Source organism: Triticum aestivum, chromosome 2B, assembly GCF_018294505.1.
Source record: "Triticum aestivum cultivar Chinese Spring chromosome 2B, IWGSC CS RefSeq v2.1, whole genome shotgun sequence".
NCBI classification, from domain to species: domain Eukaryota; kingdom Viridiplantae; phylum Streptophyta; class Magnoliopsida; order Poales; family Poaceae; genus Triticum; species Triticum aestivum.
Window position 1 is genome coordinate 285470140 of NC_057798.1, and position 26169 is coordinate 285496308.

The following is a 26169-nucleotide window of genomic DNA, read 5'->3' on the forward strand; positions in this document are numbered from 1 at the left end:
TTGATAATCCCCAAGTGCAGGGAATCATCATAGCAATTTCCAAAGGTGGAAGTGATAAGTATGGAGTGTCGAACCCACAAGGAGCTAAAGGTAAGATCGAAATTCTCTCAAGTCCTATCTGCCACTGATACGACTCTATGTACACCGAACGTTTGCTTCCAACTAGATACGAGAAATAAAACTATGTTGTGGGTATGAAGAGGATAACTTTGCATGATATCGGAGAATTAAAATATAAAAGTAGTTGATGTTATCATAAAGTTAGAATATATTACTAAATATTATAAATAGCAAGTGTGGAATAATGATGGATCGGTGTGCGGAATTATCCTAGGCAATTGTTAACAAGACCGGTAGTCGTCATTGCAATTGCATATGAGGGAGAGGCATAAGCTAACATACTTTCTCTTCTTGGAACATATGCACTTATGATTGGAACTCTAGCAAGCATCCGCAACTACTAAAGATCATTAAGGTAAAACCCAACCATAGCATTAAAGCATCAAGTCCCCTTTATCCCATACACCACAACCCCCTTACTCAGGCTTATGCTTCTGTCACTCAAGCAACCCACTATAAGCGAATCATGAATGTATTACAACACCCTACAGCGGGAATCCCTCACGCTTGCACGACACGGAGGGCACAATAGGACAGCACCAAAATAAATCATATAACTCATACCAATCTAGATCATCAATCAACCCAAAGATGAAGGATATCTACTCAAAACATCATAGGATGGAAACACATCATTGGATCATAATATGTGGCATGAAGCACCATGTTCAAGTAGGGATTACAGCAGGGTGCGGTAGAGTGGACCGCGTAAAAGAGATGAGGATGGTGATGATGATGTTGATGTTGATGAAGACAATCACCGCGGTGATGATTCCCCTCCCGATGGCACTCCGGCGCCACCGAGAGAGAGGAGGAGAGGTTCTCCCCCTTGTGCTTCCTCCTCCATGGCCTCCCCCCTGGATGGGGAGAGGTTCACCCTCTGGTCCTTTGCCTTCATGGCGATGATGGCCCCTCCGAGATCCTCCTCCATGGCCTCCGGTGATGATGGCCCCCTCCGGCAGGGTGCCAGAGAGGGGCTAGATTGATTTCTCGTGGCTACAGAGGCTTGCAGCGGCAGAACTTCTGATCTAGGTTATTTTCTGGAGGTTTCTGTATCTATAGGAGAGGTTGGCATTGATTTCAAGTCAGGAGGGCTTTCGGGCTGTCCACGAGGCAGGTGGGCATGCCCAGGGGGGTGGGTGCGCCCCCACCCTCATGGGCAGCCCAGGACTCTTCTAGCCCAACTCTTGCACTCCAAGGGCTTCTTTTGGTGCTTAAAAATTCATCAAAAATTGGCACATCAGTTGGACTCCGTTTGGTATTCCTTTTCTGTAAAACTCAAAAACAAGGAGAAAACAGAAACTGGCACTGGGCTCTAGGTTAATAGGTTAGTCCCGAAAATCATATAAAATAGCATATAAATGCATATAAAACATCCTAGATGGATAATATAATAGCATGAATACTTCATAGATTATAGATACGTTGGAGACGTATCAGGCTCTGGTGGCTTGCAACTGCGGTAGCTTGCCAGGAGACATGCTCCATGGATGGAGGAAGCTTGGACACGGGTGTGAACTGCAAGGCGGTGGCGGCAGGGGATCCCATGGCAAGGGGCTGCAGGGGTGCAGCTGGAGATGGTGGAGGAGGTCACGGGAAGCTGATCCAGACCGGATCCGGGCAAAGGAGGGTCGGCCTGGGCGCAGGAGGAGGAGGAGGATGGCGGGGACAGGGGACCATCGGACGGCCATGGCGTGGAGCAGGAGACGGCCAGGGTGCCTTGGCGCAATGGAGGCAGAGCAGAGGAGGGTCGCGGCGGCGCGCTTCCTGGTCGGAGTAGGTGCGGCGGAGCGGAGCAGAGCAGCAGCGCTCGGGTCTCACGCAGGAGGCAGGGAAGGAGCTGCGCAAGGGAGGAGGTCGAGGCCGGAGGCGCAACAGCAGGAGAGGAAGGTGACGCGAGGAAGAAGGAGGGGATCGAGGGAGTTGGGGATCGGTGCGCAAGAGTGGGATCACGCAAGTGGCAGCAGGGAGAGAGTGAGGGGATCGGGAGGAGGCTAGGGTTAAGATGGGGATGACTGGGCTGGGCTAGCTGCGCGAATGGGCTGGCCTAGATGGTCAGGCCCAAGAGGCTGGCGGCTGGGTCCTCTCTCTCTCTCTCTTTCTCCCTTCTTCAAATCTCTTCCAAAAACAAAAAAGCAAAGAAAGAAAAGGAGAGAAAAGAAATGAGTGGACAAGAATTTGGTCATGGGGATAATTTTCCCAGACTCGCAAAAATGCGCTTGTTCCAAGAAAAATGGCGTGCACATGATTGCAGGAATGAAATTCAAATGGGTTTGAACTAGGACTGGGTTTTTGAAGTGCCCAAAAATGTTGAGGATTTTGGTGGAGCTCGGGAAAGTGATGAAAGAATTTATGGACAAAGTTTGAGGTCAAGAAGTGAGATAACAAAGGCATGGAATTTTTTGCAATTGTGTTATGGTGAATTCCAAATTAATGGAATATTTAATAATAGCTCCCTGATATTGGGAGGATATGTTATAAAGAGAAATCACCATTGTGAATATCCCTCAATTTAAATGGACCGAGGATCCACACGATTTATTTAGTTGAGTTTCAAAAAGGGTTGCATGATGACATGATGCAATGATGAATGCATGACATGAACAAAATGCAAAACGAAGACAAAAACCCAAACATGAATGAAATATCATATAACACAGCCGGAAATGGCAAGAGTTGGAGTTACAATAATGGAAACTTACATCCGGGGTGTTACAACACTCCACCACTACAAGAGGATATCGTCACGAGATCTAGGATGGCACCAGAGAGAAACGGAAGAAGAAGAGAAGATGTAAAACTAAGTTGCTTCTTCGACAAATGAGTGAAACCAAAGAACCTTGAGACATTGAAAAGTTGAAAGAAAGAACACAACGGAGTTGAACACAATTGAGAGCACTGCGGTAGAAAATAGAAACAAGGAACACCATGTGAACCTTGGATGTTGCAAAGCTATGAATGACGAGTACAATGGACAAGAAGGAATTGGAACCACTCTGGTTGAAACGAGATAAACAAGGAACAAGGAAGATCAAATTCGGACAACACTCCGGTTGAAAAGAGATGCAAGACTTGATAAGATGAAAAGAACTTGAAGAGATGACACCACACTCCGGTTAAATGGATAAGGACAAAAAGAACACGATCCTCAGAATTCGAGATGATGAGTGAAAAGAGCAACATCACAATGCCTCCGGAAGAAAGAATAGAAGATAGATCATTGGAATAACAGAATGGAGGAGAAAATTCCAACTTCTGCCTCAAATGAGCTTGGAAAGCACCCTTCCAAGAAGGTTATAACGGAGTTATTGGAAAACCAACAACGAAATGAATAAGCTTGTAGTGGGCTTATGGAAAACTTCTCAAAATTGAGGCGAAATTCTGCCACTACGGAAACAAATAATATAATTGATAACACCAATGAGATGAAAAATTTCTTCCACCAAGGTGACAGAGAGATAACTTGGATCATTGATAAACACCACAATAGCAACATTCCTTAGGGAAGGCTTTAGGTGAAATATGACACAAGATAACTCCAACGAAGAGATTAATGGATTTAAAATACCTCATTCTTGACAACATGGAATCGCGAAACATGAATGGAAATTGTCAAGAATGATATAACGCCATCTCAAAAGATAAGGTAGAAAGAATTGCACTTGGGAATGCAAGAAGAAGAATACTTGAACTCCTCAGAAAAAAAACATGTGTTGGGAACCATGTTTATTTTTTAGTATAGCTTGGCGGATCTTAGCTTAGAGAGAAATCTTGAAGAACAATTGAAGAATGAAAGGAATCCTTGACGAACCACCATGTAGAGCCTCCATGAAGAACTCCGGTAATAAAAGGATGATAAAAAGAAAGAGAAGTTGAAAACACAAGGTGAAGCCTTGCAATGATTTAGATGGAGCTTTGCGACGAGATAATGCGGAAAACTTGGAACTCTGGAAAAGAAAAGATGAAGCATCTTGAACCGAGAAATGTGACATGATGAACAACTCTGGAAAGAAGAAACTAGATCACTTGGGTGAAACAAAAATAAGAATTATGTTATGCGTATTCTTCACCAATTTAAATTGATGACAAGCAACGGATTTGGCACACTACTTATTCTTCTTAAGGGATTAAAAATAGACATAGCGCAAACTTGGGAAAAACTTGAACAAACCACCGGTAGTATTGAAACAACAAATAAATTAATATGAGAACATAGGAAGAGGAATCTTCAACAAACCGCCGTAAGAATTGAAAATGAAAGTAGCAAAGGCACCATTCACCAGGAAGAATTGGAAAATGAATGAAGATACTTGAGGGGATTTAGAACATGAGAACAAAGAGATCATGAACTGATTAGAGGATATTTGAACAGTGCACCGGTAGAATATGGAGAACGAGAGCTAAAAGCTGAGAATGAATAATTCTGAGATGATGGGCTCTGGAGAATCAACCTAAAAAGACTCCCGAATTGCTCCGGATGGGTGAAAAGAATTCTCACAATCGAAAACAATTATGAGAGGATGGCATAAAGCTAGAACCATGAATCTTCAAGAGAACAAACAAGATTTAAGAGAAACTCTTCTTCGGACTTCAATGCTGAGAATGACGAGGAGAAACACCACCAAATTGTTGAGACACTCCGGATGAATGAAAAGATAATAGGTTGAGCCAAAGATGAAGATAATTTAAAAGCGGTCTTGGAGAAGGCATGTGACTGACGAAAATTCATTCTTACATCAAACTTTAAAAGATTTGAGAATAGCTCCAAAAAAAAAAAAAGAGTCAGGTAAGATCCAGGGAAAAGACCTGTGGGTTAGGGCCCACTCAAGAGAAACACCGTTGAAATGATTTTACAGAGAGATTGCACCTGTTGAATTAAATGACTTGAATGAGATAATAATCTCGAAATAGCTTGAATGGATTGATAATGGAGACACAAATCTTCTAAGATATCCTCGGCACTTCGGATATGAAGAGAGAGAGGTGAGCAATTAAGAGGTGCACCGGCATGGGAAAACATTTGAAACGAGGAAAGGATGTGATCGACAAAGCTTGAATTGAATCCACCGGAGAAGAAAAAAGATGAAGAATAATAAACTTGAAGCTCCGTTAGTATCTTCCTGAGAATCACCGGATAAGAACATTGACGGAAAAGAATGGAGAGGCTTCCCATCAATAAAAGGATACTTGATTAATAAATCTGAGTCCTTGAAGAAAAAGGGTGGGAGGGCAGGAAAACAAAGGCAACTTGGGCAGATGGAATGGATACCGTTGGGAAAACTTAGAATTGATCTCGTGAATGTTGAAATGATCGGATCCACTTGAAGAGAAGAACACCGGTTGGAAAGAATTGACATGATAACCTCAATGATCAAGAAGGATTAGCACTCCCATAGAAATATGAGAACACCATTTAGGGAAGGTATGGATCAACACTTGACATCGAAGCAACTCGAATACCACAAATAAAACAAAACATATGATTGGCTTGCAGAATAAGACGGAACAAACATATGATAGACCCCATATCGTATCATGTGTCTGTTGGAAAGATATCCTACAAGATACTTGAATTCCCACCTATAAACTCCCGAAACTTTCTGGTTATGCAATCTGGTGTTGCGTATACAGGGGAAGCAATATGTCTCACCCAAACTAACAATCCCTACATCCAGCTGTATCCATCCGTCAACACATAACCAAGAAACCTTCGGAAATCGTGTACCTCAACCTTCGAAAAGCATCCGTTATACTAGCTATGGCAATACTCCCAAACTCCCGCCCCAGTACTCGGTGGCGTCGAGGTTATCTTACCACTAGCTGCATAAAAGAGATTTACGATGTCTGCGAAACTCAGGTATTCTAGAACTGCAGCAATAAAATTGTGACGACAACACCTCGGAGCTCAACTCCCCGGGACACTACCACAACCCCTAAATTTCAGGAGGCACCAAGAACAATGTTCTCGTCACAAGAATATCGGAATGATCCCAAGATACCCGCGTGATCCTAAAAAAATTAGTGAAATTTGAGGAGAGGAAAGACAAAACATCTACATCAGGAGACCTCACCAGAGGGACGAAGGGGCTGAGGAGTAAAAAGAATCCTACTCTTCGATATATATATAATCCTAAGACTCAAAACATTTTGTTCTAGACTCAACAATGTTAGCGATTCGATCAAGCAGGGGGCTCCTAAGTTGGGGATGGCTCTGATTACCAACTTGTAACACCCACGATGCGGCTATATCTCCCACGTGTGGAGGCATGACTTAGAGGCATAACAACATTGTGGTTTTGTTGCAAGAAGGGTCATCTTCACACAATCCCATGTAATCAACAAGAAATGGATAAGTAGAGTTGGCTTACAATCGCCACTTCACAAAATACTTAAATAAGTCATACATCATCCAAAATACCCCTGTTCAAGAATTCATCCGATTAAGCAGTTAACTTGCCGATTAATCCCTACTCGTAGGGTCACCGAGTAGCCGATTAACTGATTAATCGCCCGAGTAATTGATTAAATGGCCGATTAACTTGCCGATTAGCCTATTAATCCCCTACTCGTCAGCCAACCGAGAAGCTACCAGTTAACGATTTCCTCAACAATGCAAAATACACACATAGTCCGACTACGGACAAATCCAAATGAAAAGGAAGATAACCCCACATGCTAGATCCCCGATCGTCCCAACTAGGCTCCACTACTGATCATCGGGAAAAGACACATAGTAACGGCCAAGGTCCTCGTCGAACTCCCACTTGAGTTCGATAGCATCACCTGCACTGGTATCATCGGCACCTACAACTGTTTTGGTAGTATCTGTGAGTCACGAGGACTCAGCAATCTCAAAAACTGTGAGATCAAGACTATTTAAGCTTATGGGTAGGATGTGGTAATGAGGTGGAGTTGCAGCAAGCACTAAGCAAATATGGTGGCTAACATACGACTACAAGAGTAAGATGAGAAACTATGCAACGATCGTCATCTAGAAGTGATCAAGAAGTGATCCTGAAGACTACTTATGTTCAAACATAACCCAAACCGTGTTCACTTCCCGGCTCCACCGAAAAGAGACCATCATGGCTATGCATGCGGTTGACGCGTTTTAATTAAGTTAAATGTCAAGTTCTCTACAACCGGATATTAACAAATTCCCATCTGCCACATAACCGCGGGCACGGCTCTTGAAAGTTTATACCCTGCAGGGGTGTCCCAACTTAGCCCATCACAAGCTCTCACGATCAGCGAAGGATATTCCTTCTCCCGGGAAGACCCAATCAGTCTCGGAATCCTGGCTACAAGACATTTCGACAATGGTTAAAAACAAGACCAGCAAGACCGCCTGACTGTGCCGACAAATCCCGATAGGAGCTGCACATATCTCGTTCTCAAGGCACAATGGATAGGTCAGCCTATGAGTAAAACTAGACCTCGAGTTGCCCCGTGGTGGCCCCACGGTCTGCCCGTTTCGGACCAACACTCAGAGGAGCACTGGCCCGGGGGGTTAAATAAAGATGGCCCTTGGTCTCGTGAAAACCCAAGGGAAAGTTAGTAGGTTGTTAGGAAAATGTAAAACCAAGGCTGGGCCTTGCTGGAGGAGTTTTATTCAAAGCGAACTGTCAAGGGGTTCCCATAAACCCGACCGCGTGAGGAACACAAAATCAAGGAACACAACACCGGTATGACAGAAACTAAGGCGGCAAGAGTGGAACAAAACACCAAGCAAAAGGCTGAGCCTTCCACCCTTTACCAAGTATATAGATGCATTAATTAAAATAACAGATATTGTGATATCCCAACATAAACATGTTACAACATGGAGCAAACTTCAATTTCACCTGCAACTAACAACGCTATAAGAGGGGTTGAGCAAAAGCGGTAACTTAGCCAAACAACAGTTTGCTAGGAAGGTGGGTTAGAGGCTCGACATGGCAATATGGGAGGCATGGTAAACAAGTGGTAGGTAGCGCAACATAGCGATAGAACGAAGCAACTAGCAAGCAAAGATAGAAGTGATATCGAGGGTAATGGTCATCTTGCCTGATATCCCGCAAGGAAGAAGAACGAGTCCAAGAAGAAGACAAACAGACGTAGTCGAACGAATCCTCACAACTCCGGAATGAAACCGAAGCTACCGAGAGAAGCAAACCGGAAAGAAGCAAACAACATGGTAAAGAACCCTCACATAAACATGGCACGATGCACAACCAAGTATGATGCATGTTCGGTTTAATTAGGCATGGCATGGAAAAATGGAACAAACAATACTACACTTTAAGTGGAGCTCAATATGTAACGAGTTGCATATTGACGAGACACCACAATCAATTATTTAGTTCATTCTCGTTTAGCTACTCATCAATATTAAATGTTAGTTAACATGGCAAGAGGTGAAGCATAATAAAACTACCTATCTAGGCAATTTTAAATGTGGCCGGAAATAACAAACAACAATTCCGGAAAATCCCCATGTCATTTAGCAATTTAAAGCAACAACAATTTTAAACAATTTAAATGTTGTTATCATGATGCGGATGACATATGCAAGTTATATGCAATTTTATGAAAATGTTGACATGAGCATGTTATGAAGCATTTGTCACCGTGGTGGAAAGAAAGGGTGCCACGACAACGAATCCAAAAATGATTCCACGGCAACATCTCGGTTCTGATAACTTGTGGTGCGACCTGTGCAAACAAAGATGTGGATGTGCGGAACATGCCAAAGATGGTGGGGTGATCCCGGATACCGGGCTCCCACGGGACGACGGCATGGCAAACGAGGAGGAACATGCAAAGGCATCTCGGACATGGTGCAAACATGAGCATCTCATACAACACATGCATACAGTCCCCGGGTGATCGTCTCGGTGTTATACCTTCGAAGCGTGCGTTTCGGGGCGGTTCAAGCTTGGAGCAAAGTAGAGGAAGTAGATGTTCACGTGGCGGTGATAGTGGAAGTAGTGGTACATGGCGACGGTAGAGGTACTCGCAATCTTGGCAACGGTAGTCGTACATGTCCGAAGAGTAACTTGTCGTATCCATGTGGTCGAACTTGGCGTATCCGAAGGGAACTTTGTGAACAACGGTCGTCGTGGTACTTGTCGCATTACGGTTGTGTAGTCGTACATGGGACTTCGGCATCGTGGTACTTGGCATTCCAAAACGAAGCAACACAAAAGGCCTCGGGTCTTGGGGGTCAACGAAGAGGCCGGTCATGCCTCGGTCTTGCGAGCAACGAGGGAAGGAGCAGGGGCTCGCTGGGCTCTGGTGGCTTGCAACTGCGACAGCTTGCAAGGAGACATGCGCCATAGATGGAGGAAGCTTGGGCGCGGGTGTGAACAGCAAGGCGGCGGCAGCATGGGATCCCACGACAAAGGGCTACAGGGGAGGAGCTGAAGATGGTGGAGGAGGTCACGGGAAGCTGATCCAGACCGGATCCGGGCGAAGGAGGGTCGACCTGGGTGCGGGAGGAGGAGGATGGCGAGGACAGAGGACCATCGGACGTCCATGGCAAGGAGCAGCAGACGGCCAGGGTGCCTTGGCACGATGGAGGCAGAGCAGAGGAGGGTCGCGGCCGCGAGCTTGCTGGTCGGAGTAGGGGCGGCGGAGCAGAGCAGAGCAGCAGCGCTCAGGTCTCACGTAGGAGGCAGGGAAGGAGTTGTGCGAGGGAGGAGGTTGAGGCTAGCGGCGCGACAGCAGGAGAGGAAGGCGACACGAGGAAGGAGGGGATCAAGGGAGTTGGGGATCGGTGCACAAGAGTGGGATCAGGCAAGTGGCGGTGCAAGGACAGAGTGAGGGGATCGGGAGGAGGCTAGGGTTAAGATGGGGATGACTGGGCTGGGCTAGCTACACGAATGGGCCGGCCTAGATGGTCAGGCCCAAGAGGTGGCTGGGTCCTCTCCCTCTTTCTCCCTTCTTCAAATCTCTTCAAAAAACAGAAAAGCAAAGAAAGAAAAGGAGAGAAAAGAAATGAGTGGACTAGAATTTGGGCATGGGGATAATTTTCCCGGACCCGCAAAAATGCGCTTATTCCAAGAAAAATGGTGTGGACATGATTGCAGTAATTAAATTCAAATTCATTTGAAATTCAAATGGGTTTGAACTAGGACTATGTTTTTGAAGTGTCCAAAAATGTTGAGGATTTTGGTGGAGCTCGGGAAAGTAATGAAAGAATTTATGGACAAAGTTTGAGGTCAAGAAGTGAGATAACAAAGGCATGTAATATCTTGCAATTGTGTTATGGTGAATTCCAAATTTATGGATTATTAATAATAGCTCCCTAATATTGGGAGGATATGTTATAAAGAGAAATCACCATTGTGAATATCCCTCAATTTAAATGGACCGAGGATCCACATGATTTATTTAGTTGAGTTTTAAAAAGGGTTGCATGATGACATGATGCAATGCAAATGATGCAATGATGAATGCATGACATGAACAAAAGCAAAACGAAGACAAAAACCCAACCACGAAGGAAATATCATATCACATAGCCGGAAATGTCAAGAGTTGGAGTTACAATAATGGAAAGTTACATATGGGATGTTACAACATTGTTGATCTTCTTCTCCTTAGGAGCACCCTCTCCCTCCTTCACAAAAGTTTGCTTGAGAGGAAGAGGTTGTTTGGCCTTGTCATTCTTCTTCTTGTTCTTCGACTTGGGTGCAAACCCAATTCCCTCCTTGCCCACAACTTCCTTTTGATTGCTCAAAAGATTGTTGAGGTTCTTCTCACCTTCTATGCAATACACAAGGCCTTTCTCAAGTTGCTCCTTCAACTTGGCATTCTCCTCCACAAGATGCACATGCTCACAACATGGGTTAGTAGAATTTGCATTATCAATTAAGACCATATGAGGAAAAGTGGCTTTCTCCTTGGTTAGCTTTACATCGAGTTGATCATGAGACTCCTTGAGGCTAGCATGAGCACCCTTCAAGGCCTTGTGGGCCTTATCAAGGATATCAAACTCCTCCTTGAGTCTAGCATGGTCAACCCCAAGTTTAGCCTTCTCAGAATTGAGCACATGAGACACAACAAGAGCATGATCAAGATATTTCTTTAATTTAGCATGATCATCGTTGTGTGACTCCTCAAGAGCCAAACGATGACCATGCTCTTCCTCAAGCGCATTAGAGAGATCCGATATCTCATCGACATAGTCACGACTATGACCTTCCATCTTAGAGATGGTTTCTTCGTGAGCCTTGATCATGTCATTGGCTTCACCAACTGTTCCAAGAGAGCAACAAAGTGCTTCTTGGATTTACCCTTGATCTTACTCATAAAAGACTCAGATTCATTTACTTCCTCATTAGACCCCTCACTTTCATCAATGCAATCCGTCAAGGAAGGACTAGTAGTGATGGTAGTTTTGATGTTGGGGGTTACCTTGTTGGTGGCTTTGGCCATGAGGCACTTGAAGGTGATGTTCTCGTTGGGTGAGTCGAAGAGGGACACCCGTGGAGTTGTGGCAATGGCAACTGAGGCCATGTCCATTGCCTCACCATCTTCATCATCATCCTCCTCCTCATTATACTCTTCTTGTGCCACCAACCCCTTGGGAGGAGTCTTCTTGGTGAAGTTGCTCATGTTGGGGAAGGACTTGGCTTTCTCTTTTCGGATGAGCTTGCCACCATTGTCTTCCCGCTTCTCGCAAGGGCACTCCACAACAAAGTGGCTCACATTGCCACAATTGTAGCATGTCCTCACATGTTGCTTGCCCTTGATGCCACTTGAGTTGTTCTTGTTGAAGTTAGGCCTTGAGTTCTTCTTTCTCCAAAATTGCCTTGAAGCGAGAGCCATGTGCTCATGGTAATCATATTTTGTATCTTCAGGGTTACTCTCGTCATCTTCCTCTTCACCCTCTTCTTCCACACTTGCCTTGGCATTCAAAGCTAGGTTGGGTTTCTTCGCCCGTTGAGAGCGCATCACCGCATTGTCGGCGGTCTTGTCCAAGATTCTCATAGAAAAAAACTCATCCAACACTTCACTTGAGGACAAGGTATGGAAGTCCAGCCTTTGACGGACTACGAATGACATAGCCTTGTGGTAGGGCATCATGGCCTTGAGAAACTTGCGCTTGATCCAATTATCATCCGTATCCTTGCTCCCATGATCTCGGAGTGAGACCGCAAGAGTGGTTAATCTCCGGTAGAGCTCACGAGGTTCTTCATCTTCATTCATTGCAAACTCATCGGCTTCATCTTGCACCACCTCATAGTTGGAGCATTGAATGCTTGTGCTTCCCTTGTAAATGGAAACAACATGTTCCCAAGCTTCCTTGGCCATGGTGAAGGGTCGGAGATGAGCAATATCTTCGGGTGGAATAGCATCTTGAATAATGAAGAGAGCAGACTCGTTGAATTGATTATCCGCAGCTTCTCTAGGGGTGAAGTTGCTTGGGTCATGCGGGTAGAAACCTTGCTCAATAATTCTCCAAAGGTTAGTGTTACTATGATTTAAATGATGTTTAAAGCGGTAGACCCAAGAGGCAAAATCCTCATTTTTCACAAACTTAGGAGGAGGACCAATATGATTCAAATGAGTGGAGGGAACCGGTCCTCCATAAGTAAGAGGTGGTTCAACACGGGCAAAGATGTCGTTTCCACTTCTACCACTAGGCAAAGGAAATTTATCACTAGAAGCTTCCCCCTTATCGGAGTTACCATCCTTCACCTTGTTAGTGGGAGCGACCACTTCCAATGGTGCGATGGATAACTTAAGACTATCAAGAAACTCCTTGAACATGCCTTTGACCTTGGTCGTCATGGAGGTTTTCAATGTGTACAAAGCCATATTGAATTCCTCACCTGAGACCGGGGATCCCCCATCGGCCGTAGATGAGGAAGGATTCACATCGGGGTGCTCCTCCTAACCGTCTACGGTGCCAACCATACTCTTCGGACGGTAAAGTCCTTAATAAAGAGACGAGGTTCTGATACCAATTGAAAGGATCGATATAGTTGACTAGAGGGGGATGAATAGGCAACTAACAATTTCTAGATTTTCTTTACCAAATTAAACTTTGCATCAAATTAGGTTGTCTAACTAGGTGAGCAACCTATATGATGCAACAACAACAAGCACACAAGCAAGCAATGGATACAATACAATATAAGCTTGCATAAGTAAAGGTGGGAGATAACCAAGAGCGGAGTCGGTGGAGACAAGGATATGTTACCGAAGTTCCTTCCCTTTGAGGGGAAGTACGTCTCCGTTGGAGCGGTGTGGAGGCATAATGCTCCCCAAGAAGCCACTAGGGCCATCGTATTCTCCTCACGCCCTCACACAATGCGAGATGCCGTGATTCCACTATTTGTGCCCTTGGAGGCGGCGATCGAACCTTTACAAACAAGGTTGGGGCAATCTCCACAACTTAATTGGAGGCTCCCAACGACACCACGAAGCTTCACCACAATGGAGTATGGCTCCACGGTGACCTCAACCGTCTAGGGTGCTCAAACACTAATGTAGGGTAGAACCCTAGATGCCCGATCTTTCACGATTGGAGGGGATCCTATGAAGAACATGAAGAACACGAGGGGAAAATGAGGGGGCACGAGGGGAAACATGAGAGAAATCACTCAACCAACAAGATATGGTCACACATATGCTAGATCCTCGAAACACAAAGAGATACACAATCCACGATCAACAAGGGACAATTCAAGTGGCAGCTAGTTCTTCTCCGAGAGGAGGTCTTGAAGGTCTTCCCATGATGGGTCTTGAATCCGCTTGGGGGATCTTCTCCGAAGAGGTCGTGAGCTCCGAGGAGAAGTAACCAAGTGGATGAGCAAAGCTCTATCTCAAATATGAGCTATCACATTGCTAACCCTAGAAAGAGGGAGGAGGAGGTCTATTTATAGTCTTAGGGCGTGTTTGGATGGTTGGGTCGCACCTGGCTCGCATCCCGCATGCAAAATTCGATGTGTTTGGTTTCCTGCGTCACATCCTCGGCCTGGCCCGCTAGATGCAAAACAAGGCCTCTCAGCCAGGCTAAGAGGAATGCAGGTATCGAGTGTTTCCCGCAGCCAAGCCCGCGCATGCACCCGTATTGACACTTAAAACGAAGTGGTATAGGTAGTTGCCCCTGATATTTTCCGGAATTACTTTGAAATTGCCACTGCAGCCTCCCGTATCTCCATTTCCTCTTTGTTTCTCTCTCACGCATCAGATCAGATCTAGCACGACACCGCGACCGCCGCTGTCCGTGCTCCTTCGCCCGTCTGTGCTCTCGTACGCGCTCGAGGCCCGCCGCCGGACGTCCATGCTCCTCCCTTTGTTCGATCTCCTCCGTTAGTATGTGCTCGAGGCCCTCCGCTGGACTCTCACGGCTCTGTGCTCCTCCGCCCGTACGCGCTCGAGGGCCTCCATCGGACTTCCATGGCTCTGTGCTCCTCTGTCCGTTCGAGATCCTCCGCTCGTCAGCGCTTGGATGGTGAACATGTATCCAGTGCGTGTGCTCGGCTCGACTCGCGCATCACGGGGCTCTGGTGGTGCTGGAGCTCGCGTGGATGATGCACACCCGATGTGCATGCTTGGCAGGAGCGGTGCCCACCATTGGAGATACGCTGGTGCCGGCTTGGCCTCAAAATTTTAGTTGTCGTCGTGCCTTGGGAAGTAGCTCGCTGGTTTCTCGTACAGTCTGTCAAACACAATTTCAACTCAACCAGTCCCACGGCACACAAGCAAACCAAACACACATCTCTGTTTCTCATTGCATTAGCTCGGCCAGGCCAGGCTCAGCCAGCATGCTAGATACAATGCAGCCTGATGCGACCCTGGCATCCAAACACACCCTTAGTGGACGAAAGGGTAAGTTGGCTTTGGCCCAACACGCGGGCGGTCAAACAGGCGTCGGATGTCCGTCGGTCACCGGTCGTCCGAAGGCTCGCGGGGGTCCGGACTTCTGGTGCTGGTCGGGCGTTTGATGTTTCGGCTCTGGTCAGGGCTTGTCGGTCGTCCGGTCGGGGTCGGTTGTCCGGAGGTCTCCATTCTTCCGATGTTTTGGCTCGGGTGTGGTGTTGCCGGTCGTCCGGTGGTGCTCGGTCGTCCGGACGTTGGAAGGTGTAGGACGTCCGGTTAGCATCGGTCGTCCGGCCGCTAGAGCATGCGAGGGCTAGGACTTGGCTAGTCGGTTGGGTCCTCCAGGCATCGGATGTCTGAGAGACGTCGGTCGTCTGATGACTGGGAGTTTCGAGCGGTCCTTCTTCTTGTCCATTGAACTTGGTGTCCTCGCCGTCTTGTCCATTGGGTGTAGCTGATCCGTGTCTTTCCTCCAAATACCTGATCACACATAGGGTCTCCGCATGAGGTAGTAGCCATGTCTCATAAGTAGAAAGTGGAAGTTTGGAGAGGAGCGAGTTCACCTTATCTTCGATAGCCTTTGCTCGAGCTCTTGTCATTGGTCCAAGTGGTGTCGTGGGAGATGTAGGTACGTCCATGGGGATGATCGTGGGATGCTCTGCGTCATCCCCCCCCCTCCCAGGAAAGATCTGACCTCGGATCGAAAGCTTCATCACCATGGTATGGCGAGAGGTCTTTGACATTGAAGATGTCGCTCACGTTGTACTTGTTGCTTGGGAGGTCGATCTTGTAAGCGTTGTTGTTGTAGCATGCTAGCACCTTGAAGGGTCCGTCGGCTCGGGGTAGAAGTTTGTACTTGCGTTCGTTGGGGAAGTGTTCCTTACGACGGTGTAGCCACTCAATATCTCCGATGTTGAATACCATGGGTTGCTTGTTGATGTTGAGCTTGTTCATGAGTCGTTGTACTTGGCGCTCGATGGTGTGCCTTGTATCTTCATCCATCTTCTTGAGGTAGCTTGCCCATGCACTCACGTCCATGTTGGTGCGCTCTTGTAGTGGAAGAGGAAGAATGTCCAATGGTGACAACTGGTTGAAACCATAGACGACCTCGAAAGGGGCCTTGCCGGTTGTGGAGTGTCTTGCACCGTTGTAGGCATACTCAGCGATAGGTAGGCACTCCTCCCACTCCTTGATGTTCGTCTTGATCAACACGCGTAGTAGAGTGGATAGTGTTCGGTTCGTCACCTCCGTTTGGCCGTCGATTTGAGGATGAAGAGAACTAGAGCTTGATTCCAAGCTTGGCGCATAGAGTCTTCCAAAAGTAACTCAAGAACTTGACGTCGCAGTCCGAGACAATCGTCTTTGGCACTCCATGGAGGTGCAAAATTTTACTACAAAAAAGATTTGCAATATGTGAAACATCGTCTATCTTGTTGCATGGGATAAAATGATCCATCTTGGAGAATCGGTCCACAACAGCAAACACGGAATCCTTTCCATTTTGAGTTCTAGGAAAACCAAGTACAAAGTCCATGCTAATGTCTTCCCAAGGTTGATATAGAATTGGAAGGGGCATGTAAATACCATGGGATTGAGCTTTTGACTTAGCTTTGCGACATGTACAACATTGGTTGGTGAAGCGTGAGACGTCGCGGAACATCTTGGGCCAAAATAGTTCTTTGAGAGCGTAGCGAATGTCTTGTCATGTCCAAAGTGTCCCATTAGTCCGCCTCCATGAGCCTCTTGCAAAAGGAGCAAACGAAGAGAAGTCTCGGGAATGCAAAGTTTGTTAGCTCTCATAAGATAATCATCCTTGATGTAATAGCGCTCGCAATATGTATGTGCCAAACACTTGGCACAAAGAATTGCAAAAGTAGGATCATGCGCATACAAGTCTTTTATGTCCTCAAAGCCAATGACAGTCAATTCAAGTTTAATGACAAGTGTGCATATGCGGGAAAGTGTTGGATCGAAAGTATGTCTAGAGGGGGGGTGATTAGACTACTTGACCAAATAAAAATCTAGCCTTTTCCCAATTTTAGATCTTGGCAGATTTTAGCAACTTAGCACAAGTCAAGCAATCAACCTACACATACAATTCTAAGAGTATAGCAGCAGAATGTAAAACATTGCACATGAAGGTAAAGGGAGGAGTTTGGAGTGTTCAAACGCAAATTGGAGACACGGAGATTTTTGGCGTGGTTCCGATAGGTGGTGCTATCGTACATCCTCGTTGATGGATACTTCAACCCACGAAGGGTAACGGTTGTGCAAGTCCACGGAGGGCTCCACCCACGAAGGGTCCACGAAGAAGCAACCTTGTCTATCCCACCATGGCCATCGCCCACGAAGGACTTGCCTCACTAGGGTAGATCTTCACGAAGTAGGTGATCTCCTTGCCCATAAAAACTCCTTGGTTCACACTCCACAATCTTGACGGAGGCTCCCAAGTGACACCTAACCAATCTAGGAGGCACAACTCTCCAAAAGGTAATAGATGGTGTGCTGATGATGAACTCCTTGCTCTTGTGCTTCAAATGATAGTCTCCCCAACACTCAACTCTCTCTCATAGGATTGGATTTGGTGGAAATATGATTTGAGTGGAAAGCAACTTGGGGAAGGCTAGAGATCAAGATTTATGTGGTTGGAATGGAATATCTTGACCTCAACACATGAGTAGGTGGTTCTCTCTCAGAAAATGAATGCTGGAAGTGTAGGCATGTTCTGATGGCTTTCTCCACGAATGAAGAAAGGGTGGAGGGGTATATATAGCCTCCACACAAAATCTAACCGTTACACACAATTTACCAAACTCGGTGAGACCGAATAAGAAAACTCGGTCAGACCGATTTAGTTCATAGTGTGACCGTTTGGCATTTCAGTGGGATGGACATGTCAACTCGGTGGGACCGATTTCTTTAGGGTTAGGGCATAACGTTATCTCGGTGAGACCGGTTACACAAACTCGGTGGGACCGACTTTGGTCATAAGATAACCAGAGAGTTGGTCAGGCAAACTCGATGGGAGTGATTCACTCATCTCGGTGAGACCGAAACGTTACAAAGGGAAATAGAGAGTTTGCATTGCAAACTCGATGGGACCGATCGCTCATCTCGGTTAGACCGAAACATTATGAAGGGAAATAGAGAGATTGCAATCCCATCTCGGTGAGACCGAGATCCCTATCGGTGAGTCCGAAGTGACTAGGGTTTCTGGCAGTGGCTATGTCAAATGAACTCGGTGGCGCCGGATAGATGAAATCGCTGGGGCCGAGTTTGACTTTGGTTTGAGACATATGTGGATATGAGAAAGTGGTTGAGGGCTTTGGAGCATATCACTAAGAACTTTGAGCAAGCAAGCCATTAAGAAACACCTCATCCCCTTTTAATAGTATTGGCTTTCCTATGGACTCAATGTGACGCCCGGATAATTAGACTACAGTAATCCCAAGCTAAGGATGCCACGTCACCTCCATTACTGTGATTAAACTCACGTTGATTCGAACCCGATTCAAATTCAAATTTAAAACATAGGTAAACAACAAAAGTTTCCAAACTTTAAAACTAAAATGTTCGGAGTGAACTAAATAATGCATAGGTAATTATGGTGGAGAAACCAAACTTTGATAAAGCGTTTAAAGGCTCTAAAGATAATTAAAACAGTAGTTAAAACAATTAAATACATGCCTATTGAATTTTATAAAATATTAAACTATTTTATTTTCGGTTGAGAATTAAGGTGGCAGTAGTATATTTATAAATATAAATTTAGGTGCTAGTGTTTTTATAAAACTGTAATAAAAGGGAACTTAAAATAAAACAGAAAAGAAAATAAATAAAAGAAAAGAAAATACAAAAGAGAAAAACTAAACTAACAAAAAAAGGGAAAAGAAGCCCCCCCCCCCTGCTGGACCGCGGCCCAGCTGGCCATCGGGCCAACCAGGCCGGCCCAGGTCGGCCCCCACGTCCTCTCCCTTATCCACTCCTCCCCCCCCACTCCCCACCGACAGCCCCCACCCCCCCGAAATATCCCCCTCTCCCCCGATCTGGATCGGGAGGAGACCACCGCCGTCCCCCCCCGAACCACCCAACGCCGGCGCTCCGCCAGCCCCCACCCGCATCGCCGCCGTCGCCTCGCCCCGTCACCAACCCCGAGGTCGCCGGATCGATCCGCGCCGCCCCTCGCCGATTGGGCGCCGCCGCCCGAAGCCCGCGCAACCACCGCCGACGTCGTCCTCATCCTCTCCCTCATCGGACCCCCCCGACCGTCCCCGAGCCCACTGCCGTTACCCTACTCCCCCCCGTGAGCTCCCTCCTCTCCCTTCTCCGTCACCGGCGCCGTACCCCCCCCTCCGTTACGCCGTTGCCGCCCCGCCGTGGGCCGCACGCGCCGGCTGCGCCCTGGCCGTGCGCGCACACGCGCCCCGCGCTCACCGTGGCCCTCGCGCCCGTGGCCGCGCCCTCTCCCCCCTCCTCCCCGTGGCCGCACGATGCCTGCGGTGGCCGCCGCCGTCCGCCGTTCCGCTCCGTGCCCGCCCCGCTCCGGCCAGCCACCTCCTCGCTGTGGCTCCCCCGTACCGGCGACCGCGCCATGCTCCTCCCATTTTTCCCGCCGTGGCCTCGCCACCACCACGCCGGCGAAACCCCCCCTCTCTCGTCGTGGCCCTGACTGGTTGCATCCAGTGCGGGCGCCCGCTGTGCCCAGCGCACCTCGCCGCTGCCCCCGTTGCCCCAGCGCCTCCTTTGGCTCGGGCCGGCGCCCGCCCCTACGCCCGCACGCCCAACCCGCAAGGCCTCTGTGCCTCAGACAAACGGGGCCCACCCCCCTGTGAACGAAAATGAAATAAGAAATAATAATAATAATAATAATAAATAAATAAATAAATAAGTAAAACAAATAATAAAAATGAATTTAATTAATTAATTAATTATTAACTAAATTAATTAAGTTAATTAATCCTGTTTAAATTAATCTAATTAGATAATTAAATTAACGAAACAGTAGTTAATTAGGTAACAGCCCCTGACAGGTGGGACCCACCTGACAGGTTGACCAGGTCAATGGTCAACGTTGACTGCTGACATCACTCTGATGTCATGCTGACGTCATCATTTACTATTCTGGATAATGTTGGATTAAATAATTAATTAAATTCCAGAAATTAATAAAATCTTTAGAAAATCATATCTTTTAATCCGTAACTCGGATTAAAATATTTTCAACATGAAAGTTGCTCAGAACGACGAGACGATTCCGGATACGCAGTCCGTTCGTCCGCCACACACCCCTAACCTATCGAACTCGCAACTTTTCCCCTCCGGTTCATCGGTCCGAAAACGCGAAACACCGGGAATACTTTCCCGGATGTTTTCCCCCCTTCACCGGTATCACCTACTACCGCGTTAGGGCACACCGAACACCGCGTATTGCCTTGTTATATTTTGTGATGCTTTGTTTGCTCTGTATTCATTATTTCTTCCCCCTCTTCTCTCCGGTAGATTACGAGACCGACGCTGTTGCTGACCAGTTCGACTACGGAGTTGACGACCCCTCTCTCTTGCCAGAGCAACCAGGCAAGCCCCCCCCTTTGATCACCAGATATCGCCTACTCTTCTCTATACTGCTTGCATTAGAGTAGTGTAGCATGTTACTGCTTTCGTTAATCCTATTCTGATGCATAGCCTGACATTGTCGCTACATCTGTTGATACCTTACCTGCAATCCTAAATGCTTAGTATAGGATGCTAGTTTATCATCATTGGCCCTACATCCTTGTCAGTCTGCCTTGCTATACTATCGGGCCGTGATCACTTGGGAGGTGATCACGGGTATATACTATACATACATACATACTATACAGATGGTGACTAAAGTCGGGTCAGCTCATTGAGTACCCGCAAGTGATTCTGACGAGGGGGCTGAAAGGACAGGTGGCTCCATCCCGGTAGAGGTGGGCCTGGGTTCCCGACGGCCCTCGACTGTTACTTTGTGGCGGAGCGACAGGGCAGGTTGAGACCACCTAGGAGACAGGTGGGCCTGGCCCTGTTCGGCGTTCGCGGATACTTAACACGCTTAACGAGATCTTGGTATTTGATCTGAGTCGGCTACGAGCCTATACGCACTAACCATCTACGTGGGACTAGTTATGGGTATCCCGACGTCGTGGTATCAGCCGAAGCACTTCAGACGTCAGCGACAGAGCGGCACGCGCCGGATTGGACTGGAACGCCACTAGGCTAGGTCTGCTTTCGGCCGCCCACGCAACGTGCAGGTGTGCTCAGGGCGATGGGCCCAGACCCCTGCGCGCTTAGGTTTAGACCGGCGTGCTGGCCTCTCTGTTTTGCCTAGGTGGGGCTGCGACGTGTTGATCTTCCGAGGCCGGGCATGACCCAGGAAAGTGTGTCCGGCCAAATGGGATCAAGCGTGTTGGGTTATGTGGTGCACCCCTGCAGGGAAGTTAATCTATTCGAATAGCCGTGATCTTCGGTAACAGGACGACTTGGAGTTGTACCTTGACCTTATGACAACTAGAACCGGATACTTAATAAAACACACCCTTCAAAGTTCCACAGACAACCCGGTGATCGCTTTTCCGCAGGGCGACGAGGAGAGGATCGCCGGGTAGGTTTATGCTATGCGATGCTACTTGGAGATGCTACTTGGAGATGCTACTTGGAGATGCTACTTGGAGGACTTCAATCTACTCTCTTCTACATGCTGCAAGACGGAGGCTGCCAGAAGCGTAGTCTTCGACAGGATTAGCTATCCCCCTCTTATTCTGGCATTCTGCAGTTCAGTCCACCGATATGGCCTCCTTACACATATACCCATGCATATGTAGTGTAGTTCCTTGCTTGCGAGTACTTTGGATGAGTACTCACGGTTGCTTTCTTCCCCCTTTTTCCCCTTTCCTTTCTTTCTGGTTGTCGCAACCAGATGCTGGAGTCCAGGAGCCAGACGCCACCGTCGACGACGACCCCTACTACACTGGAGGTGCCCCTACTACGTGCTGCCCGCTGACGACGACCTGGAGTAGTTAGGAGGATCCCAGGCAGGAGGCCTGCGCCTCTTTCGATCTGTATCCCAGTTTGTGTTAGCCATCTTATGGCAACTTGTTTAACTTATGTCTGTACTCAGATATTGATGCTTCCGCTGACTCGTCTATGATCGAGCACTTGTATTCGAGCCCTCGAGGCCCCTGGCTTGTATTATGATGCTTGTATGACTTATTTTATTTGTAGAGTTGTGTTGTGATATCTTCCCGTGAGTCCCTGATCTTGATCGTACACGTTTGCGTGCATGATTAGTGTACGATTGAATCGGGGGCGTCACACTCAATGTGATCTTGGATCACTAAAAGTAAAATGTGCAGTCTTGAGCTGTAGAGCTTGAGCCAATCCTTTGTCCTTTGCATTTTGAGGGGTCCACATTCCTAATCCATGCCATGCCAATCATTGAACTTTCCTGAAATATTCATCTTAAAATAGCATTAGTTCAATGAGCTATATGTTGTTAATAATTACCAAAACCACCTAGGGATAGTTGCACTTTCAATCTCCCCCTTTTTGGTAATTGATGACAACATATAGATCAAAGCTTCAACAAATGATAATAAGATTTAAATACACTGTCGCTTTGAGCAGTATGTGATAAGCAAGAGCTCCCCCTAAATTTGTGCATTATTTAAGACTTGCTTTTGAATGCAAATGCACAATCGATTAGTATCATGGGTTACTCTTCCATGTCACATACATCTTGGTGGAGCGCTCAAAATGATAGCAATTTAAAGCATGCACTCATCACCAAGCAAAGTGAATGATCATATATGGATATAAGAGATAATATCATCCAAGCAAACATTAAAGAGCATATAACCAAACACATGATCATACAAGTATCTCACACAAGGACATAAGGTATCAAACAAGCACACAATAAGTTCAACCCAACAAATAGCAATAGAGAAAAAAAGCAACACTCTCTCTCTCAAAGCCTATGATCTATACATATTTCTCCCCCTTCCGCAACAAGTTACCAAAAATTTCAAATATGCATAGTGCTATGTGTCTCTCAGGCTTGGTATTCGGAAGGTAGTGTAGAGAGAACTCCAAGGATGAAGGCATCATTCGATGTAGTTGGAGCTGGTGGAGTGGCTGCTGGAGGTAGCACTGAAGCTATAGCTGCTGGTGCTGATGTGGTAGCTCTAGTATCTGGTACTGGCACTACAGCTGACCTCTGACCTCTTGGCACTCGCTGAAAAGCATCTGTAGTTGCCTTCCCTTTCTTCTCCTCTGCTTCCTCCTAGAGCCGCTCAACTGTTGTCTGCATCTCAGTCACCTTCAGATCAAGATCATAGAATTTTTGTTCAATGATCCTCTCCAAGCTCTCCTGATTCTGAGTCAGGGTGGCCAAGCCCTTCTCAATCCTCAAAGTTGATTGGATCACATATCCAAGTTGATCTTGTTTGCTCTTCAAGAACACTTGATATGCCTCTTCCACACTTGGCATCTTTGCAGCTTTTTCTGTCCTTGCCTTAGCTCTCTTCTCGTGTGCTTGCACTGATGAAGGTTCATTCTCATCCATTACAATTGTGTTGTCTTCAAATTCTGGCTTGAGAGGTAAGTGCTCCTTGTCCAACAAGTAAGTGCATGTTCCCATCTTTGAGTCGATGAGCACCTGAATGTGTGGAGCATAACCATAAGATCTTTTTTGGTCAGCAGTTGTCCTATTGATTGTCTCTACAATCATACTCATGACCTTGAATTTTTGAGGCACATCAAAAATGTGCAACAAGTTGATTGAATGTCCTCTTATCATCCTATGATCTCCAGATTTGGGCAACAGAGTATGCCTTCAGATGGTGTTGATAGTAGGCAGACAGACAACAAATATTTCACTGAGCCCAACTTATGAGTTTCCAGGGCTTCATCAGGAATTTCTCTATACATACTTGCCATGGAGTTATGGTCTTTCTTCTTCTTGGCATACACATCCAAATCATCCTCATGGTCTTCTGGGGCATTGATCAACTTTTCCCATTCTTCAACAGTTGACTGGTACCTTGTACCTTCAGACATCCACACTATCCTTCCATCTGGACAGAAATGAGCAGTGGAGTAGAATTGCATGATTAGCTCATCATTCCATTTGGTGAGCTTCTGTCCAACGAACTTGTCAACTCCACAAGATTTGAAGCTATCATGTACACCTGGAAAGTGATCTTCATTCTCCTTAATGTATTCCCAATCAACCCATCTCATATCACAAACAATTGTCTTCTTGTCAAGCAGAATGGTCTCATAGAAATCTTGTTGTTCTTTGGTATGGAACCTATAGTCAACAACAGTTCTCCTTCTCACAGCATATGGATCAGACTGTCTCCAAAGTCTCAATCATGCATCCTTTCTGATGTTCGTGTCCTCTGCCACTGGATGAGTGTCATTGTGGTTTGGAATCTTTGGTTTGAGCTTTCTGATCACTTGGGCTTCAGCATCTTCTTCTTCATCCATTTCAGGCACTGGGGCCTTGTTCTTCTCCTCAGCAGGAATGTTTCTGGTGCTTCTCTTGGGTGGAGACTTGGTGGTTTGATTAGCATATTTGGGATCAGGTTTGGGCTTAGAAGTAGCAGCCCCTAACTTGATTGCATCTCCCATAAGCTTTTGTGACTTGGGTGCTGGTGCATCATCCTCTTCCTCTTCTTCTGAATCTCTTACCATAGTTGATTTTCCAAGAACTTTTGAAAATGTGGCTCTTGCTCTCTTATTCTTCTTGCCATCTCCAATTGCCTTACCATCATCTGATTCTATTGTGAATTTCATGGTTTCTCCTGTTGGAACTTTCCTTGGCTTTGACATTGGGACTCTCTTTGCTGGTGCCTTCTTATGCGACCCTGGCTTAGTTGGAGCAGCAGTGCCATACTCTTTCTTCAGCACTTTCTTCTTTGAGGTGGCCTCATCCTCAACAGCCACATAGTCCTCATCCTTAGAGTCTGAGGTTCTCTTCTCTCTTGTTCTAGTGGTTGCCTTGGGCAAGTTACTTGGTGTGCTCCTGCTGCCCTCATCATAGCTGCTTGAGGGACTAGTGCCCTCACTCATTTGATTTTACTCTTCAGATTTATTCTGGCTATCACTCTGGTCAGACATCTTGGCTGGCAAACTAACAGGAAACCCTGTAAATTGATATAGATGAGGTAGAGTAGATGAGCATCACAAAGTGCAGAGATTTTTGCAAAACAAATGAGTCAAAAACTTAGCGCCTGGTATGAGCCTCGTGGAGAAGCAATCGCTAGTCCACCGGGCTCATACTTCAGTGCTGCAGCGCTTGGTACTCGGACCTCGTCTCGAGGCATTTTCTCTACCCCTTCTTACCCTGAAAAAGCAGGGTCACCTTGTGTCCTTAAACCTATAACCATCTTTCAGCTAACCTAGCCTCCTCCGTCCCTCCATACCAACAAGGGGTAGTACAGGAATATTGACATGTTGTCCATCAAATACGCCTTTTGGCCTGATCTTAGGCCCCGACTCACCCTCCATGGACGAACCTTGCGGAGGAAACCTTGGGTTTTCGGGGCATTGGATTCTCACCAATGTTTTCATTACTCAAGCCGACATTCTCGCTTCCGCTTCGTCGACCCCCACATTCGAGGTTGCTTCCCTCTAAGGCGGAACGCTCCCCTACCAATGCATTTTGACATCCCACAACTTCGGCAGATCACTTAGCCCCGTTCATGTTCAGTACAAGGGCGCTCGTTCAGTTAGCTATTACGCACTCTTTAAAGGGTGTATGCTTCTAGGCAAACCTCATGGCTGTCTTTGCACCCCCACCTCCTTTATCACTGAGCAGTCATTTAGGGGCCTTAGCTGGTGATCCGGGCTGTTTCCCTCTCGACGATGAAGCTTATCCCCCATCGTCTCATTGGCCGACCTTGACCCCTGTTATTTTTGGGTCATATCTAGTATTAAGAGTTTGCCTCAATTTGGTACCACTCACGCAGCCCGCACCGAAATAGTGCTTTATCCCTAGATGTCCAGTCAACTGCTGCGCCTCAATGCATTTTGGGGAGAACCAGCTAGCTCTGGGTTCGAGTGGCATTTCACCCCTAACCACAACTCATCTGCTGATTCTTCAACATCAGTCGGTTCAGACCTCTGCTTAGTTTCATCCAAGCTTCATCCTGGTCATGGATAGATCACCCAGGTTCGGGTCCATAAGCAGTGACAATCGCCCTATTA